Raw genomic sequence first — 21547 nt, 5'->3', positions numbered from 1 at the left:
TCCTTGCACCAATTTTGATTATTTTCTTACTGTAAACTCAACTCCTAACCTTCTCTTGTTTTATGTAACCCTTTCTATTGAATTACATAAAGATTGTTTTCCTGGTTATAAAGACATTAGTAGCTGATGATAAGTAGAAAACATGTTCGATAATTAATAATTTTTATTTGCACCAATATAATGATCTGCTTTTGTGGGGCCTGAAGGAACACATACAGAGTGATTGTGCCTTAGCCATTGTGTTTTCCAATATTTTCTTTAAATATGTTTATCTACATCTTATTGCTTATTATGAACCCAATAAACTTTAATGTTACAAAGAAAATTTTTTTAAACTTTCACTTTCCTTATGAGTTCACAAACAACATACTAGGTTTAAGAGAGCTGAATAAAAAGAAAGAGCAACATATGAGAATTTAATGACATCTAGGTTTCATCTACATGGCATCAAAACATCTGGCTCATTTAAGCAACTCCACCAATCCTAAAAGTATTTTACCTGTAAAGTCAGCAGATACAATTTCCTACACTTGAATTAGGACACATTCTCATATAGATTAGAGTATAATTACAGGAACAGTAGGACAAAAAAATTGAAATTAGAACTGGCCTGGAAGATTCAGGGCATATGGTCATTATATCTATATAACAAAAACAAGACAGATTTCAGCAGATGTTTTAGCACCATTCAGACACAGACTCTATTTTTAAAGATTTTATGCATGTTGGAGGAAAACATAGTGTAGCTGGGTTTTTCAATTATTCTGTTCTGTGTGTTAAAGAGTTTTTTAAATATTCAAAACAACAAAAGGTTATGGGCCCCTGTGAGAAGCAGTAGCGTTCTGTGAGGAAGCCAAATTAGAAAATGTAGAGTTTTGTTAAAGTAATCCCTTATGATGTAAATGACCCATAAAGAAAAGGGAATGCTCCCTGATGCTAATGGAAAAGAAAAGTCCTGAAGTAGCTAGTTCTCCCAAGTCTAATGAGAAAAGATTGTATTTTTGGATAGAACACAGAGTAACTGTGTCTTAAATTCATTTGTATTATGCCTAACAAATTGATTTATTCTACAATAAATTATCAAATATCCAGCAAGTGATTCTTCTGAGAGAAAAAAAAAATTTAATGATTTATATTTTCTAACTGAACTTGAAATGATCATCAAGATTTAGCATTTGCTCACTAATACGCAATCCCAAAATTAAGTAAATTTCCCTTTGTTTAATAGTAATTCCACTTCTCTTCAAAAACTAGAAATAGTCCCTTGAATCATCAAAATAGCATATGAATTTCTTTTAAAATGTAGTGTACATTTCTGTCAGTTATATTACACTATTGTTTTCTTTATAAGACTGTGGGTGTTTTAAGGGCAACAGTTATCTTTGTGTAAGATCTTTGTCTAACACATGCTCAATAAATTAATGTTTAATTAATGGAGCATGCTATAGATATAATGTAGCTTTATTTTAGCAAGATACATCATAGTTTTCCATATTATCCTTATGAATGAGATGGAAAACATACATCGTATGATGTATCATTAAGTGAGTTTGCACACAGCTCAAGAATTGCATATAAATAATATGAACTCATGAATTCATACTAACCTAGAAGTAATTTTCTGTCCTTTTCAACATGTATAGATAATTTAAACAAAATTGTTAATGGATTGATATAAAGGTGAAAGATAAAGCAGGATTCAAAAATATGAAAGATTTGACCAAGCCTGACAAGATGAAAAAGGACTAGAACTGTAAGTTCTCTACTAATGTTCACCAAAAAGTGAATTGTATAAGTACAGACTAAATTCAATTGTTGGTGATATAAAATAGAAGGTTTCAAGATTATGCACAATATGAAAATAAATCAACAGTAGAGGGGTAGGCAAATAAGTTACTTAGGTGGTAAGGAAGGGAGCAAGAAGTAACAGTTTATACCCCACTATGGAATTAAAGAAGCTTGAGTTCAAATCTGCAAGTTATTAGCTATAAGCACTTAAATAGCCTACATCAATAGTTTCCAATGTCATCATCTATGAAATAGAAATATTGAAAACACCTATGTGATACAGTTAATATGTTGAAGATTTAATTAGCTAACATATAAAGTGTATAGCAGTTTCTGACACATAGTAAGCACTCAAAATAATGATAGGCCATAGCAGACAGACATGTATCTCTGGCCAAAAGTTCTGCATTCTGTACTGTACAGAATAAATCTCTACTGTCATCAACATTGATGATACATTTTTTAAGGTGAGTGTTGAATCACTGGAGAGCACTTAGCAAGAATCCATGGGATCGTAAAGGATCTGGAAATGGCCAGATTCTCCAAAGAAAGAATTGGGAGAAATTAGAAGGCAGAAGGGATATAATTAAATTTTCTTAATTGTTGCAATGCTGTTATATGAAATGAGAATTAAATTTGTTCTGTACGATACAGTCAGGAAGGGATAAATAAAATATCAGTTTAATATTTAAAAACACTTTCTAACAATATCATCAAACAAGTAAATAGGCTTTCTTGTCTAAAAAACTGAGCTCCCAATTCTGAAGGTGTCCAAGCAAAAGCTAAGATATTTCCTGATAAGTATAGTGAAAAATAGATTCCTTACACTGGCAGGATTAAGTTTTTTCCAATTGTAGCACTCTCTGAATCTATAAAAAAGAGACTGTATTCATAAGAGGCAAATAAACTATTATTTTGAACTATAAATTTTTCAAACTCCTTTTGTTTATTAACAATGCAAGCAAGCAAATTGACTGATAATGGGTAAGGTGGCTGAAGATAGGACAAAGGGTTAAACTATACACATCTGCATAATTCAGTAAAAGGAGCCATGGGTCTGTGAAACTACATGCTGATAACCTCTTGTTTCTGTAATGGCATGTCCACTTTTATGGGGTTTCAGTTTCTTATCCATCAAATGAGCAGGTTAAATTAGATAATCTCTAAAATCCATTATATTTCTTACAGCTTCTTATCATTTACTTTTTGTAGCAACATTTACCTTTGCATCATTGACAGCAAACCAAATTTACAAAACTTGATCAAAATTGGTCAGTTTCCTTCTACATCATCAGAGACATATGGAATTACCTGTTGATTAGTATTTTGAGTAGGCTACATCCTTCACTAGTACTGAATCCATTTATGTCAAGTCAACATTGAAGCCAAAATAAGTGAGTGGCAATCCCCAAATCTCAAGTCACACATATTTGCAAAAATTTTCATTTGCATTAATGATGTACTGTGCACATTAGTGCATGGGGGGTAACTTTTTCCTAGTCACAACATATGTTGCAGGAGCTGAAAAATTAAAAATCAAAAGCATAAATGTTTTCAGTGTTTGTAATACTACTCAAAGAATAGCATAATGACAAAGTTAACAAAATCTATTTTTTACATTAAAAATCATAAATTTCAAGACAGCACTTTGGATATAATTTGCATACTTTTTTCTCTATAGCTCCCTCTAAAATTTTTAAACCATATGTTTTATTGCAATCAGTGTACAGTCTAAGTGTCCCATTGTTCCTTTTTTCCTTGGGGAAAAATGGCAGCATTTCTTGTGTCTCACCTACCTCTAGTGGCAAATTAATCAGCCACTTGTAGCCGAGATAAATTTTCTTTTTCTAGTTTAAAGACTTTCGACCCATAGAATTAGCACTTTGGACTATTGCCAAAGGAAAACCAATCTCCATAAAAGAAGGCCTAGAGTTGAAGGCTTTAGTTTTTGCTAAATGGTCCAAGGTGGCATAGCATCTGACCTTCTGATGACCCCATTGAGGACAGATGGGTTGTAAGCGAAGGCATCTTCTATCCATACAATCTTGTTACACTCATATTTCTAAATGAGCACCATGAAAAAAATTTATTATTGTTAATGTTTTTTTTCCGGATCTACGTTTCAGATAATATCTATCCTTCTGCTTGATCAGTTTTACAAAAAGAAATTTGAAGCAGGAAACTGGTGAGCTCATTTTCCAGTTCAGAAAATTTTAAAATTTAAAAGAAATTAGCCCTTAGTTAGTAGGTATTTTACTGTAAATTAATTTTAGATACTGTAAGAAATAACCTCAGATACTGCCCATTTGTTTCTTTTCACAACAGTGTTGCTGTTTGAAGTAGTTCTTCAAATTTCACCAGCTCTAAGAGTTGAGTTTTCTAGTGGAGAATTCCCAAAAGAATTCCCACATCAACAAATATTGTCATTAGCTCTCCAAGAAGCATGAAAATTCATTAGGGCTTCCTCCTTCCCTCTGGGTAAAACTTGGGAGGTTTATATATATGAAAACACTGCCAAGTTTCTTAAACTGTACCTTTTAAAAAAGTTTTTATGCACATTTGCAAACACCTTTCTTAAAGATTCACTATCAGACCCCTAAGAATCTGAAAAATCTTTAGGTACATAAATATATTCTTATTTTCTAATGTAGTTAAAATGTAAATGTGAGAAAGCAGAGAGTGTGGGAAAATCATATAATAGGATGTTAGTAGCTTGGTCACTCAGTCTGTGGCTGGTTAATTCCTTTGGCTAAATCATGGCACTAATGAGAACAAGGCAACAAATTTTATCTCCATCTGGGCCAATTAGCATCATTTCTTTTCAATAATACAAATTGCAACCATCACCCTGGTGAGCCAAATGGCAGTCACCTAATTTTGCCATAAGGGAAACCAGGTGAATGTGACTGCCTGAGTTCAAACTGAGGCCCACCACCAGAAGGCTTCTTTCAAGAGGCAGTATCTCATGATACTTTCTCTCCATGTACAAAAGTGAGCATAAATAGAAGGAAAAATCGTTAACACGTTTTATAGTACCTTCTTATCAGTAAAGCACATTCACATATTTTATGCTACTTTATCCTTACTATAGTCCTATGAAGGGGACTTATTGCCTTCACTTTATAGAGAAGGAAATATTTATTATACTTTTATCAGGCTGTTATGAGCCCTTTTAAGTCCTATGTAAGACTAAGAGCTTTAAAGGTATAAAGAAGCATTTCGCAGTTTTTGAATTTTTATATGCCAGCAAAATTTTATTTTTGTTAGTATTTGTATGAAAAGGAAAGTTAAATGTAAAGTTGACTCAAGACACAAGTATTTCACTAAAACTTTTCAAATAACTAAGAAGAGTGTGGGTTTTCCACCAAGATTTTCTGGACAACTGCTTTAATTTACTATCCAGTTTTATACATATAACAAGACTCCCAATGATGTAGGATTTAAAAATTATTTCTTACCATTTTAACCTTACAGTAATCTTATAAAATAGATATCGTTTGCTCTATTTTATGGGTAAAAGAACAAACTCGGGGGTGATGTAACTTTCCTGTTTCATTTAGTTTTATCTTCATTTATGAGCTATGCTATTATTAATGATACATAAATTATGAAAACATTCCTCAGAATGCATTACATTTTTGGCTATCAAGTAAAACCTGTCTGTCCAGTTTTTAATTTCATTTTGAGTCATTCATAGTTCCATAACGCTGGCCTAAATTACAAGCACGTGACATAAAATAAGTAGCAATGACTCCTAGATATTTTTTGTTAAACTTGTTTTTAGCTAACCTTCCCTTCTTTAAAAGTTATAGTTATAACACCGAGATATTCTAATTAATGCCTTTTCTCTTTAAGAGAGTATTTCTATTTCACCCCTGTATGAAAGAAAAATAAATTATAGAGCCATATTCTGAACAGTAGTAACAGCTGGATAGTTTTCCTTCAGTTGGTTGTTTGATTTTTTTTGCTAAATTGATAGACTGTTAAGTTAACAAGTGCTCAGTTATTTGGTGTCCCAAAATTTAAAAATACAATCTTTTATAACACTCCATTTTCAGTATCATCATCCAGATGATATGCCAAAGAATTTTATATAGAGAAATGCCAATTCTAGAAATGCTGTAGTACACTAGCCATCTCAATTCTGTACCTCTTATTAGCTTCATTTTGTGCCACATGTGGGAAAAAATCAAAAGGGAAAACAGATTTTTGCAGAAAAAGAACTTCAACAAAATTGTAATAGGAACAACTGCGAAATTCATCAGTTTTTGTCTCACTTGAAAAGATTTCTGTTCAGTACAATTTCCTTATAATCCATTCTGATTAGGTTTACAAAGTTTCTCAGATTAATTGCATTGCAGTTATCTGTGTTAATGTAAGAAAGAGTCTTCAGAAGATTTCACTAGAAAATTAATATAGCTGGTTGTGATGTAACATTTTTAGAGAGTGGAAAAGTAGTTACTTTTCCAAGTTTCTATATTAAGATGAATGCTTAATTTTTTTTCCTCTACTTCAGGGACAATACAGTTGGTAGAAATGGGAAAAGAAAAATTCCCTACCCCCAAACCACAAAAACCTCTAAACAGTAATGTACATAGCCTAATGAAAAGAAAAATAATTCTATCTTATTTTGAGACAATTATTTCAACCAGTAGTAAAGTTACTGCACTTGATCCTATCCTGTTAAGTAAAAGAACAAAAGTGTTTACTGCAAAAAGTAAATATGCTTAATAGACTTTTTTATAAAAGGAAAGGTCATTAATCTTAAAGCAACATTTTTAGGTTTATTTAAATTTTGCTTTTCACCTAGAAGATTTTAAAAACAGTAAAAATGAGGGTGAATTAACATTTAATGTGTCATTTTTAATCACTAAAATATTATAAGAGCATACATAAAAACCTACTTGAAGTATTTCCTCTTGTTAAAAAATGCCTTTTGTTGGCAATTCTCATTTACTTTAAACTACCTCATAATTAAAGGCACTTCACTCACATCCTCAGTTTCAGCAAAGTATATATGGAAAACAGCCACTGACTATTTCCAGAAAGTTTTCATAGATGAAAGTATTTGATAATTTTATAAAATTGTGTCTACAGAGCCTATTTCAATGCTATGATGCTATGTGTGTGAGTGTATATAATGATTAAAAACTTACCAAAAGCCATGAATCCCATTTCACTGTCACTTCCTTTGATTAACCTTCACCTGACCTCACTCCTCAAGATGGCAATTTCAGATTCTTTTATTTCTACATTCAAATCTTCAATCAAGCAGGCAAATTTATTAAAAATCAGTCATTAAAACGATTTCATTAGCAGCAATTTTTGTGATATTTTACAGATGTTTGTTATAAAATAAAATCATTTCCCATTAAATAAAACAACTGTTTGTGACTATTCAATTGGTAGGGCAACTCAATTCACAGAAGAGAGATCTGAACTCGGCAGTCCTGCAGCTTTAGCAATTCTTCCTAGGCCACAGAAACCAGCACAAATAGCATATAAATATGAAGAAAGACATAATGGCAATCACATGACTGCTTTTCCACAACTGAGCTGGAGAAAAATATGTAAGTATTCATAAGAAGTCAAGACAATAATGCGATATGAAAAAACGCAATTTTAAAAGAAACTCATTTTTAAATTTTTAAATAATTTCTTCCATACATCATGGTCTTAAAAACATTATTTTATAATAAAATAATTGCCTGAAATAATAGATTTTAGATAATTTCCTATCATTTATTATTAAAGCCACGTATTTGGCTTTTTATTGTAGATGCATTTCTTAAAATAATAAACCAGATACTTGCCGATATCTCACAAGGAGTGTGAGTAAGGGTGTATAAAAGGAGAAAGAACAGGCTTAAATAGCTAAAATGAAAAAAGAACTTTGAAAATAATTAACAAGGTAATAAACCACATTTTGGGGCTCATTTCAAATAATTTTTATCCTTACCCTTTCATCCTTTGAAAACTTCATGGCCAAAAGTATGATTCTTCTTGCTAGCTGCAAAGGAAATTAAATATTGACAATAGATATAACAAGTTGTTACCACTTTTACCAACAATCACTCATCATCAAGGAATAACAGACAACCAGATAGTGTGTCTGTTTTGATGAAGTACAACAAGAAGTATTAAGCAGCACCTATGAAATATACTTGCCAAAAATAATATGCAGCCTTTAGACTTAACTTTCAATTTAGAGGAAATACAGAGACATGAAGAATGAATTAAATACCAAAAGAAAGGAAGTAATTAAATCCAGAAGATCAAACATTCTGTAGAAGCATAGTCCCCATCTCTTTAACAGCTCAGTAAAGAAGAAAAAAGTTGGGGGCTATTAGATTAGAAAATAACTGTGCATAATACTTAATAGAATACTGACATGAATAAGTTACTAAAAACCTTTTCTGGACAATTAGGAAACTTGAATATGGACTAAATATTAAATTATAACAAGGAATTTTTGTCCATTATGAAGTATGATAGTAGCATAATTTTTTTAAAGGTGTCCTTTTCTTATTTTGTAAAGAAGCATATGGGTAAAATTGCAGGTAAAATGTCATGCTGTCTAAAATTATCTTTTAAATTCTTTAGAAAAAGTAGATGAAACAAATATGGAAAAATATTAAGGATTATTAAGTTTAAGTAGTGATATATATATATATATATATTATTTCCTTACATAATTCTTTGAGCTTCTCTGTATGTTTGAAAGGTTTTATAATAAAGAATTTTTAAATAGTTCACACCCAAAGACAGTAACGAAACCACTACATTGAGATTCTAAAACAACATCAGTTTCTTGTTTTCTCCCAGCGCTACTTGCACGTTAGGTGGCCTTCAACCCCTCTCTGCCCCAAATTCAGGATCCAGAAAATAATGTTCACTACCTGTCTCCCTACTCCTGCAACTGCTCCCAACTTCCACATAAAAAAACAAAGAAAAAAATTCTCAGGCCCTGAAACAAAAACCTTATCCTTTCCAGGATAGAAGATTTTTGCACCAGAGGTAATTTGAGACTGTTTCGGCCTTAGACTTGGAAACCCTTTCCCACATCAGATCAAACAATTGAAGTGTCTCTAATTTTATTTTAAATACAAATTAGAAAGGTTTAAAGAATGTCATTCTGTATTTTATAAACAATATGTTGTTATAATCATAGATAGTTATTTATGAATTAAATTGGTGTTTACTAATTGACATATTATACTATTTAGAAATCTGTGTGTAAATTTTGCTCTTACCATTGTGTTTACTATTTTAAAGTCAGCATTTTTTCAGGTTGTAAACATGTTTAGAGGTTCTTGGAAAGACTGAAGTCTGGTCTTAATAAAGAATGGAAGACCATCAAAAAGGACAGCTAATCCTAGTTGGCCCTGTCCATGCCAGGTTTCACGTATTTTGAACAAGCATTCATCTTTTTTAGTATACAACAAGAATAAAGAAATGTTATTTAGTTGAAGTCAAAAAACACAACCAATTTTGGTAAAACTGACTATGTTTCAGAACTCTTAAACTGGAGTTTATGTATGAGCTCCAGGGAGGCCCCAAGTCTCAAATCTTTGGTTAAATTGAGTGTAAGGTATGTGAGGGTGGGTTTTGCTCTATAGCTGTTTGTTTTCTGGGGTCTTGAATTTCATTGGAGATTTTCATGACTTCCACCACTCTACCTCCTTAAGGAGTGTCACTGCTTCTAGCATAACTTTCTCCATTTAAAGATAAGAAATCTAAGGTCAGCAAGGGGAAGGGAATTGCCCAAAGCCTCACAACTAATTAGGGGTTACAGTTTAAAGTCTCCTAAGGCATAGTTCTCTTTCCTATCCCTGAAATTAGTTCTAAAATCCATATTAAAGCATTGCCTTGTCACTGCATTTTAGGCTTAGGCATCTTGAGAAAGCTGAGTACAAATGGTTTAGAATATTTCAATGTCTTTCGTCAATCTGTCGTTTAAAACAATGATCAACACCGTTGATTTTGCTATGTTGAATCACATTCTAGTGGTATTTAGCATCAAAGAATTTCTCTTGTCTTTATTGTGCAAAAGTTCTTAAGAATTTTTAGGTGAATTTTATTTTAGAACTCCTGGGAAAGGGCCATAATCATAAAGAAGAAGGAAGTAGAATATGGTGGCTTAGTAGAGGAGTCTGAAAGTCTGGGTTTCTTTTTCATTCAACCACTAAAATATATGACAAACTCAGTAAGCTGGGTTATTATCTTGGAACAGTTATTTTGCCAGTCTCTGACTCAGTTTCTTTCTAGGGAAAGTAGCAGTATCAATTTTGGAGTCATTTGCAAATGACTCCACAGCCAATGAAAATTACCGTATTTGTAGAAATTTTCAAGATTTTCAGACAAAAAAAATGCCATATCCATTTTAAAGCAACAGAAACTCATGTAATCTACTATAATGACTACTCCTGAAAAGTAGTATCTCTGCTTCTGAATCTATCCTTTGACCTTATACTCCAAAATTAGTCTTGAGAATTTTCTTCTCTGAGACTGCTTTCATTTCTCAATCATATAAAGGAAATTCTGGAATAGTCTATTAAAATTCAAATAAGTTTTATAAACAAATCTAGAAACTAAACTCATTTTTTCTTTTTTCCCTATAATGGAAAGCATCTTCTATTTAGAATTACATAATGAAATATGGCAGTAGATCTTAAACTGCAGCCCTTCCTCAGGCTACAGTTATGTAAAAGTTTATATGGTACAACAGTTATTAATCCTTCTCCTCCTTGACAATTGATTTGAATACAGCGTCTGTTGTAGATTCTTTATAATACAAGATCACAAAAGTTCAAAACTAATTTATTTTTCTTTTTTCCACCCAGGAAAAAGTGCACCTTATCAAAACTGTTACTGTCAGATTGATATTGTGCTGAAACAAAAATGCAGATTAGCTGTTAAAGGCTTCTGTTTTTAGCTGCATTCATGAATTACTTGCAAAATCCAAGCACTGTGGTGAAGGGGAAAAACACTTCAGAAGAGAATTTTGAAATAGAGTGGGGAGGCAAATAGGAAAAGAGGATCATAAAGGCTCCATTTCTAAAACAATCTGATGTAAATATAAGAAATTTACATATTTAAATAAAATACTGATTGTATTTGGAAACTGGTAGTGGAGAAGACATCCATTTCCACTTGGGCAGTTCAATAATACCTGCAATGTATGAAATACACATCTCAGGAAATTCTGCTCAGATGCCAAAATCAAAAGTATTTGAGCACATGAAAATGACTTGACTTACATTAGTGATGCAAATCTATTGAATTTAGAAGCTAACAAATTCCCAAAGTACAAAGCACTCATTGATTTTAAAAGGAAAAAATCAACTCCACTCTGTTTAAAGAATGTTTACAACAAAGAATAAAATATAACTAGCTTTTGTTTTTCGATTAGGTTTATTTGGGAAATTCATCAATCTTTCTTTCTCTTCTCCCTGTCCAGGCCTTCTCCATTATCACCTCACCTCTGGGGGTCAGAAGGGTACACAGCACTACACCAGATAAGATGAAAGAGAAGAGAGGAGAAATGAGGCATTTGGCTGCAAACCTATGTTAGTAAAACTGCACAAATCCTGAAAATAGATGCTGAAATAGACAGTGGATTTATATGCTGCCCTTAGGCATTGATACCTTCAACTTGTATGCCATATTTACATTTGTGTATTCTGAATTAAATGAGAAACAGTTACCACAGCAACCTACAAATCACCTGGCAGATTTGCTACTTCAATAAAGTCATGAAGTCCTCTTGCACAGGAAAAAAAAGTATATAAAACAATAAAATGTGTGATATATATGCCTGTACAGTGGAGGGCATTCATCTTCACATCATCTTTGTTCTTCCCATCCAGCTACTTTAGTATAATTTGCAAATGTATTCCAAGGCTGAATCGGAATCTCTCCCATATTTTCCTCTCTATTCCCACTGTAGTTTATAAGACTGAATGAGTTCAATTTGGTTAAAAATTTCCCAGTTCTGCAGTACCGCCTCTCCCAATTTTATCCCTAATTTTCAGTACACATTCAATAGAAGGTTTATATGCTTTTATGCTATTTTTCACTTTTACTTTTGCATTAGGGAAATATTTACTTTAAATTTTATGTGAGAGTCAATAAATGTGCATTTAGCTTAAAGTTTACACATATAGGGGTGATGGAAAAATACTCTTAGAAGAATTATTTAATAATTATTTTCATAGAGATCATTTATTGTTATGCAGGTTTCAAGTCACATTTAAAAACTAAAGGCTTTCAAACATAAAATAACATGCATTCTGTTAGCCCCAAGTACATAATTTTATCCCACTGGTGCAAAACTACAATTATGATAGCAAATAAAAATCCTTCATTTCCTGAGAATTTTGTTTAAAGTTTCTGTGATACTTCTTGCAATTTTTTGGTAGTAAGAATCCTTTTATTATGCAAACTAATCTTGCAACAGTCTTTGCATTTCCAATCTGCTGAATTATAATCAAGCATCTCTCTACTAAGTTGCTTTGGACATGTAATTTACAATGTACTCCAATTAACTGGAATATTCAAATATTCAAGGAAGAGATTCCAATGTGTCATATTTTTTGGAAAGGAGTTTAATGCTTATTTTTAGCAATTTTTCTAATACATACTGAAGTATGCATGGGTAAGAGTATATCTTTGGGGGAATATATTTTAGAATTCTCCAGAATAAAATGTAGAGGGTGAAAATGGAAAAATGTTAATAATATTGAATCTGGATATTAAATACATGGGATTCCATTGTTACTATTCTTCCTTTGTCTATATTTGTTATTTATCCCACAAAAAGAACAGTCTAAAATGTCTTAGGTTGAAGGTTTTTGCCTCAATAAGGTTTGTTCAATGTAACTTCGTTCTCTACATGCCAAGCACTATATATGTTACCTCTTTTTATTTTCATAACTACCAGTATAGTTAAGTATTATTCTAATTTTAAAGACAATGAGTTGTAGATAAGGATTTGACAATTAAGAATCAGTGGCAGTCAGGTCTGCCTGGCTAAACCCCCAGTGGGCTCTGAAAATCTCTTTGATAGGGACCAAGTTATCTCTATTCAGTACAGGAGACATTATTAAGTACAGAAGAGTTTGGGTTCACTGAATTCAATGAGTTGATTTAGTTCATAGGTGAGATAATAAATGTGGACTAGAGGACCAGAATATTTTTTGGGTTTTTTGTGTTTTACTAATTCCCAAATAAACATTTGTTTTGCTTTTTTGTTGTTACTTATTAAATTTTCACCTGTTATTCTCTGAAAAAGAGAACAATGTTAAATTTTAGGAGATAGAATTGCAAATTAAAATACAAGACAATATCTGAGACATACATATACTAAAAATTAATCAACTTAGTTGAAAATTCTGTATTTTTATTTGCTAACTTTGGCAATCCTAGGTTAGTAAGACATTTTAGAGAGTTGGGTCATAGTTAACTGAAGTTTGATTAAACACTGACATGGAAAAGTAAGCACTGTCTCCATTATAATGACAAGGCACACTCTCACATTAGCAGAATTATAGTAATGCACGCCTTAAATCTAATAGTAAGGTTAAAATATTAGGTAAAACATTATTCAAGACTTCTTTAATGAATTGACACTTCTTTTGTGAAAAGAAAAATCATATTAATTTAAAAATAAATGGATTTCCAGTTTAAAATTGTTACTGAATACATCTGGATAGATTAAACAGGTTTTTGCCTTTTTTTTTTTACTTTATTTGTCTTATTTGTTTGGATATTGATGTTTGTTTTCATAGTCACTGAATGCTTACAGAATGTTTTCGGAGCAAAAACTAAATTAATTGCATTATTACTGTTCAAAAGAGTTTATTAATTTGGTTCAATTATATTTGTTTCTCAAACCCATTCAGTGATGTTTTACTAAAATAGTCTATGTCTGAAAAAAGTTGAAGAGATTCACACATTACAAACTCTCTCTCTCTCTCTCTTCCTCTTCCTTTCTCAGGGACACTCACAAATACATTTTCCTTCTTTTAATAACAGTAGAGATCTGTCCAGACACTAAAACCTATTAGGAATTTAAACCAATAAATAAAGAAAACCAAAATATTATATAAACCTTAAGTAGTTTGGGTTTATGTTATTGCTGAAAAATATTTAAGAAGTTTTATTGTTGAATAGAAAGGGAAAAAGACAAAGGGAAAGGGTGAAGTGATAATCATTTATGAACCAAACAAACTGATTTACTGAATTCAATGAACCTATCAGTTTAGTATGGGGGGAAGAAAGTAAATCAAATTTATTTGACTTACTAGTAAGATAAAACAACTACATTTTACACAAAATTTGCTTACAAATATTGCTTGCTTTCAAAACTTTACAGTCAAAATAATGTCAATTAAAAATGTATGTAGGCTTCTTCACTTAGGCCCCCAAAACTGCCAAAGCTCTTGTTTATAAACAAATATGATTACTGCATTCAAGTGCTCCATAACGCCTATTAGCATTCTGTTTTGTCTCAAATCAGTATTCATTTTGAGCAAAGTACATATACAGTTGTCTTCATAACATTCCATCTGTGAGCCATGCTGAGAGAAAACAATGATTCTTTCATTGGACTACACAAAGTGAGAAAGCCATCAGCACAAACAAATCCTCCCAAGTGAAGAAGAAAAAGAGTCAGCAATAATCTCAGAACATTTGTTTCTGCAAACATGACTAACAGAAGATTGAGAATTAAATTAAACTAAAGCAAACCCACTAAATAAGACTGTAAAAGTAGTGTTTGTGAAATATACTGCTGATTGGAAGCCTGCTTGTCATTGTGCTTCCCATTTAGCAAAATCATGTTTGCATTTCCACCTAATTTATAAGATCTTTGAAAAATGTAAATTAAGTTTTGATTTAAAAAATCAGAGTTTCTCATTTTACTGAACATTTCATTTTGCCTGATAATACTTTTCAGGTTCAGAAGTTTTCACTTTTTTATCTTCATACCACTCATTATCGTATTGCCTGATTCCTTATGTATACCCCATCTTATTCAGGTAGTTTATCTCCAACTTTCTTCTACACTGTAATCTTACACCAAATTACTTGTTAGTTCTCCCAAGTGTTATTACACCTCAACTTATCCAAATGACACCGCTTGGAATGCCTTGCCTTCCCAGAGCCACCTATCCAGATTTCAACCTTTAAGACTGCAGCTTGCCACACATGCTCTGAGAAGTACTTCCCCAGCTACACCAACCCACAAAGATTTCCTTCTTTTCTAACTTCCAAACATGGTTTTCAAATAGTGGAACAAGAACCCTTGCTACAGGATCAGTGGAAGGGATGAATTCAACAAGGATATATTGTAAGAACTTTTGTAAATATCACAATGCACCACTAGTACAATAATAAAAAATTATTTCCACAAAAATACTAAAGTATGATTTTTTTTCACTGTGTGAATAGATAATGCAAAAGTAGTGGGGATTAAAATGCTGGCAGCATAGCAAAAATTGAAACAGTCATTATATTATCCCTGGTCACACATTTGCAGATCGAAACCATTATGCTTAAAGTTCTTGGTGAGGAAGTATAGATTATTAATTTTGTAAATTGGAATCACTCAATATAAAACTTTAAAATAAATTTTATGATGAAATGGCAGTATGCACAAAGCACTTTTTCTGTATACTGAAGTATAAAGTTGTCTCCAGGGAAGGCAGTTGTGATTGGTTGAGTTGCAAGCTGGTTGTCATTTAAAAAGAAAACACATTTTTTTTTTCACTTGAAGGAATGTCCAAGGGACAAAGTATGGCTATTAGCAGACATTTGTCACGTATTTTAAAAAATAAAACAAGATTATTAAGTAACTGAAAAGTGACACTAATTATTACACATAATAATATTTCAAGAAAATATTAACATTTTTGAAAACTTGCATCTGCTACAATGAGCTTAGTAGCCTTGCAGAATTTAAAGTTTTCTTTTGACATGGGTGGTGATGTGAAAGATCTTGACTTTTGAATATCATATGATGAAGCATATTACTATTTAGAAATGTATAAAAGTCAGTGAACAAATTTTTCACATATCAATTCATTAACATGATTTTATATTGCACATTGTGACCACTTTATCTTTTGTGACTAACACCAAATTTGATGTGATATCAAATGGGAATATTTATGATTCCCTGAAAAAGTTATTAAACTATCATTTTCTTTTTCTTATTATATTTCTGTGTGAGACTGGATTTTCTTCATACATTTCAACTACAGCAGCATATTCAAAAGACTGAATGTGGTTGCAAATATAAAAACCCAGCTGTCAAGTCATGGTCCTATGAAGGAGATGGGGTGGACCTGTTGCCAAGGTTTGGTTCCAATATTATGTAATGATGCCATGCATGCTCAAAAATGTTTGCCAATTTTTTTCACATATTTATCCATGTAAATTAATTGTACAAAGGGGTTTCATTTTGATAGTTATGTATATGCATATAGTATAGTTTGATAAATTTCACTTTGTGTATATTACTCTTTCTTAAAACCCCTTCCTGCTCACCCCTTTTAATAGTTTTTAGAGAGATTCATTAAACCATTTTCATATATATATATATATATATATATATACATGTATATGTATAATGTGCTTCTATCCTATTCCCACTGGGACCCTCTTAAACAGACCCTCTTTACCATCATGTCTTATCATTTTTACTGTTGATTATATGTCTATATTCCACATATGAATGAAAACATGATATTTGTCATTCTGAGCTTTGTCAATTTTTCCTCATATAATAAGTAATTTGAGAACATTAGGAAGGCTCCTAAGCTGGTCAAAAATTGCTTGAATGAGCAAGTAAGGGGTAAGTAGTCTTTGCTTTTATTTTGTTTAGGGGATCAGGACTATACCAGGGTTTGTATGCTTTGAAATTCCTACTGGTGCCAAAACAGTAAATGTCCATGCTTATTTACCACATTTCCCAAATGCAGGGAAAATGGAAAAAGAGAGAGATGGAGATTGTAAAAAATCAAATATTAAAAATGGAATCATATTTTCAATTATAGGGTATTTTTATTTCATAAAATATTCAGATGTTTGGCAATAATTATAAACCGTGCCATTTTCTCATTTTATTTAGAAAAATGTTAATTTAAAAAATGTTAGATATTTACTTTGCCATTAATGGATTTATTATTCAAATAATGATTTTTAAGATAATTATAATAAAATTTGTTTAAATAAAAATTTTAAATAAGCAATATACAGGTACCAATATGTGACAAGAATACTACAAAAAAGGAAAATTCCCTGCTAATATCCCTGATGAATATAGATGCAACAATCCTCAATAAAATAATAGCAAATGAAATTAAATAGACCATTAAAAAGATGGGATAGACATGGTGGCTTGTGCCTGTAATCCCAGCATTAAGGAGCCAGTAACAGGAGGAATGCAAGTTAAAGGTCAGCACTGTCTGAAAAAGAATGATAGTTTATGATTGAGGGGGAATTATCCCAGGGAAACAAAACTGATTTAATGTACACAGAATTACATAAATGTGATAAACTATATTGACATAATGAAGAACAAAAGGCAAATGAACAACTGAATAGATACACAAAAGCACTTGACAAAATTCAATATGCTTTCCTCTAAAACACACTTTCAACAAATTAGGCATTAAAAAATGTACCTTAATCCACTCTAAATCCATATATGAAAAAGTCAAACTTTTAGTATCATACTTAATAAGAAAAATCTGAAAGCTCTGAGTTCGATTCCTTGGTTATATAAATAAATAAATAGACATTCAATTTTAAAAAGTTCAATTGAACTTGTTTACAAAATACTTGAGCATATATATATATATATATATACATATATATATATATATATAAAGCTCTAAAAGACTCCACTAAAAAAGCTCCAAAATTAAACAAATTCAATAAAATTTCATACCACAAAATCAACACACAAAAATCTGTATTTTCTTTATACTGTCACTGAACTCTCATAAAAATAAATCAAGAGATCAACCCAACTTATAAGAGCTCCAAAATAAGCTGAAGCACTTGATAACAAAGTAAATCAAAGAGTCTAAAGATTTCTATACTGAAAACTAAGGAAGTTAAAGAAGACACAAACAGAAAGATATTCCATGCTCATGAACTGGAAGAATTAATATTGTTAAAATAGCCATACTACCCCAAGATATCTACACATCCAATGAAATCCCTATTAATATATAATGATATTTTCACAGAAGAATAATCATTCCTAAAATATGTGTGGGACCAAAAAAGACTCCAAATATCCAAAGTAATCTTCAGCAGAAAGAACAAATCTGAAGCATCACAGCACCCAACTTCAAAATATACTACAAAGATAGTAATCACACATAAGAACAGACACATAGATTAATGGTACAGCATAGAGAGTCCAGAAATAAAGTGACACGTCACAGTTAAATGATTTTCAACAAAGATGCCAAGATGTGGAAAGAAGAATGAGAAAACTGCATGTCCACATGCAGATGAATGAAAATAGACCTTATCTTTCAACATTTAGAAAAATCAACTCAAATGGAGTAAATACTTAAACATCATACCTGAAACTACGAAACTACCAGAAGAAAACACAGGGGAAATAATTCAAAACATTGGAATGTGCAAAGACTTTTGTAAAAGTCCCAAAAAGTACATGAAATAAAAGCAAAAATAGACAAATTAGATTATAACAAACTATGAAAATAACTGCACAGCAAAGAAAATAACCAGAAGGGTGAAGAGATAACCAGAAAATAGAGAAAACATCAGCAAATTATGTATCATGTGGGGTGTTGACATTTAAAATATATAACAAACTCAAGTCAATAGCAACAAAACAATGATTTTTAAAAGAGAATAAAACTTGAACATACATTTCTCAAATCAAGACACAAAAGTGGCCAGTCTGTATATAAAAATTTGGGGAATATATTTAACCTTAAGAAAAGGCAAATTAAAACCACAATGACATATCACCATACATTTGTTAGAATGTCTATTATCAAAAACCCAGAAGGTATACATTCTACAGAATTATACTATTTTTTTGCTTATCTGTGATTAAAAAGCTTATCTTTTATTTATTTACTTTTCATTTATTTATTTTTAAAACACTCAGACTTCATTTTCTCCATTAATTTCGCAACAAAATAGAAAAGCACACATCAAAGGCAAATGACAGTTTTGAAAGCAGCATCAAAAATCCCCTTTCAACCTCAATACCCTGTGTCTCCTCCTCAGGGTTTCTAGTATTCAATAGATCAAGAGAAAGCTCTCTAGTAACAAACTATAGAAATGATTCCTGAAATAGTCTTAAAAGCCTTTCTTTCAAAGAAAATCTCATGAGGATACCCAATATCTGAAACAGATTAAATATAAACCACTATTATTGAAAATTGAGTTGGGGTTTCTCCTCCCTTTGGCCTAGAGTTTTATAAAACACAATTAGGAAAACACTGTTCTAGGTTTTCAGAAAATAAAAGGATTTTATGAGCTTGATTGCTTTATGACAACCTCCCTTTCCCTTCAAAATTATCTTGCACTAATAACTTGCATACACTTTAAGCTAAATTCTTTTTCATACACTCTATTTATTAGTGGTAGTGGAGAGAAATTTCAAATATTAATATGTTTCTGCTGTTTTACTTGGAATAGTAAAGGTACTGGAAATCTAATTGCAAAGATAGATCCAAAAGATAAACATATACACAAGAACAATCATGATCATATACAAACTCATATGTAGAACATGTTTGTAATAGTGGAACTACTTTATGGAACTCGGGGAAAGAGGGAAAGGAAAGAGAATGATAGAGCATCTATAATCATAAAACACAGCATCTGTGAATGTGGAGGATATAAGGATGTGTTATTGAAAGCTGTTGAAAAATGAGGTAGAAGGTAAAGGGGTAAGGGCGAGTAATGGAAGGGGTTGAAGAGACCAAAGTAAAGTACACCCACAGTGGGGATATATTGAGAAACCCCTTTAGACATCAACTTGAATGTTAATAATGAAAGACAGGACTGTAAAATAAGTACAGTGTGTGGGGGGGTACTAGTGGGAGGGGGAGGGAAAATGAAGGAGATTAACGTGAGGGTATATGGTTGATGGACTTCATACACTTATATGAAATAGAACAAAAAACCCTCTTGTAATTGCTTTAAGTAATGGGGGAGGAGCTGATGGGGAGAGAGGATGAACATGATTTAATCAAGGTACAATACAATCAAAATCTCAACAATGTTTTTTCAGAAGTAGAAAAAACCTTTATCCTAAAATTCACACAGAAACTCAATGGATGCTCAAAGTAAAATTAATCTTGAAAAGAACAAAGTTGAAGTTCTCATAATCCTTTTATAAACATTTATTTAAAGGCTACAGCAATCAAAACAGCATGCCACTGGCATGAAGAAAGGTATATAGACCAGTGTAAAGTAATAAAGAGTTCATAAATGTATCCTCATATATGGTGCTATGTTTTGGATGTATTTTGTTCCCACCATCCCCTCTACTATGGTTCCTGTGTTGGAAACTTGGTCTCAATGCAGCAAAGAGAAAGGTGGTGGTACCTTTAAGAAGTAGAAACTTGTGAAAGGTGATTAAGTCTTTGAAGGCTCTGACCTCTGAGGTAATTGATGTAATTCTCCTGAAACATTAGTTAGCTTTCTGGAAAATATTATTATATAGGAGGAAGTCTGGTCTCTCCCTGTTCTGACTTTCTGTCCCACCAAGAAATGCCTTTTGTACGTATCCACACCATGATGTCATCTTCCTTGAAGTGATGAATCAAGGAGGTTCTCATGGGAACTGAGCATATGTCAGTGTTTTGCTCTTGAACCTCCAGAATGTGAACTAAATAAACTTTTTTCCTTTATAAAGTAACTAACCTTATGTATTTTGCTCTAATAACAGAAAACAGACTAGTCCAGGACAGTAAAAAAGAACCCAGAAATACACAGTTTAATATGCCTTGTCTTGATTTGGTTATGTAGCTTTCAAAAATCATAATTATTAAGCATATTCACACTATTGTGTAACACATCTCCAGCATTCATTCCATCTTGCAAAACCAATTCTCTGTACAGTTAAACAATAGTATCTCACTCCTTCCTTCTAGCCATGGCATCATTATTTTACCTTCAGTCTCTTTAAATTTGACTACTCTAGGTAGCTCATGTAAGTGGAATTATACAATATATGTCTTTTCATGAGTGACTTGTTTTACGTAGAAAATATTATCAAAGCTCGTCCAGGTTGTAGGATGTATCAGACTGTCCTTCATTTTGTTTCTTTTTAGTTTTGTTTTTTATTAGCATATAATAGTTATACAAGAGGATACATTGTAATATTTACATGTGTGCTTATAATATATCTTAATTTGATTCACCTCCCATTATCCCTCATCACACCCACCTTCTCAGAAAAATTTCAGCAGATTCCTTTATTCTATTTTCATACATGAATGCAAAATATACCCACTAATTTGTCCTCATTCACGGTTTCTTTATGCTTTCCCCCTCATACCGGTACACAGTCCCAAAAGGACCTGCTTTACCCTCCTGTCCTTCATTTTTTAAGTGTATATTGATAGTCCAAGGTGGATTTGCCTTGGCATTTCAGACATGTATATATCATGCTTTAATCTGATTAACCCCACCATTATTTGCTCTTTCTGTATTGTTATTCTCCCCTATTATTGAACATCTGGCAATGTAT

General features: G+C 31.8%; 1 long non-coding RNA gene and 1 other non-coding gene across 2 annotated transcripts in view; both read right to left on the bottom strand.

The window, feature by feature from the left end:
* Window positions 1–21547, bottom strand: part of LOC141419583 (uncharacterized) — a 315071-nt gene that overhangs the window by 189793 nt on the left and 103731 nt on the right. The window contains exons 2-4 of the long non-coding RNA XR_012444226.1: window positions 7748–7798; window positions 6945–7049; window positions 3100–3309 (exon numbers count right to left, since the gene is read on the bottom strand). This is a non-coding gene — a long non-coding RNA (uncharacterized lncRNA). The remainder of the gene's footprint in view (window positions 1–3099; window positions 3310–6944; window positions 7050–7747; window positions 7799–21547) is intronic.
* LOC141420002 (small nucleolar RNA U3) lies at window positions 18941–19145 on the bottom strand. Its single transcript, XR_012444717.1, has one exon. It is a non-coding gene; the product is annotated as a small nucleolar RNA U3 (small nucleolar RNA).

This window comes from Castor canadensis, chromosome X (assembly GCF_047511655.1).
Source record: "Castor canadensis chromosome X, mCasCan1.hap1v2, whole genome shotgun sequence".
Classification (NCBI taxonomy): Eukaryota; Metazoa; Chordata; class Mammalia; order Rodentia; family Castoridae; genus Castor; species Castor canadensis.
The sequence above is the reverse complement of the archived record's forward strand: the minus strand, read 5'-3'. Positions and strand labels throughout refer to the sequence as shown.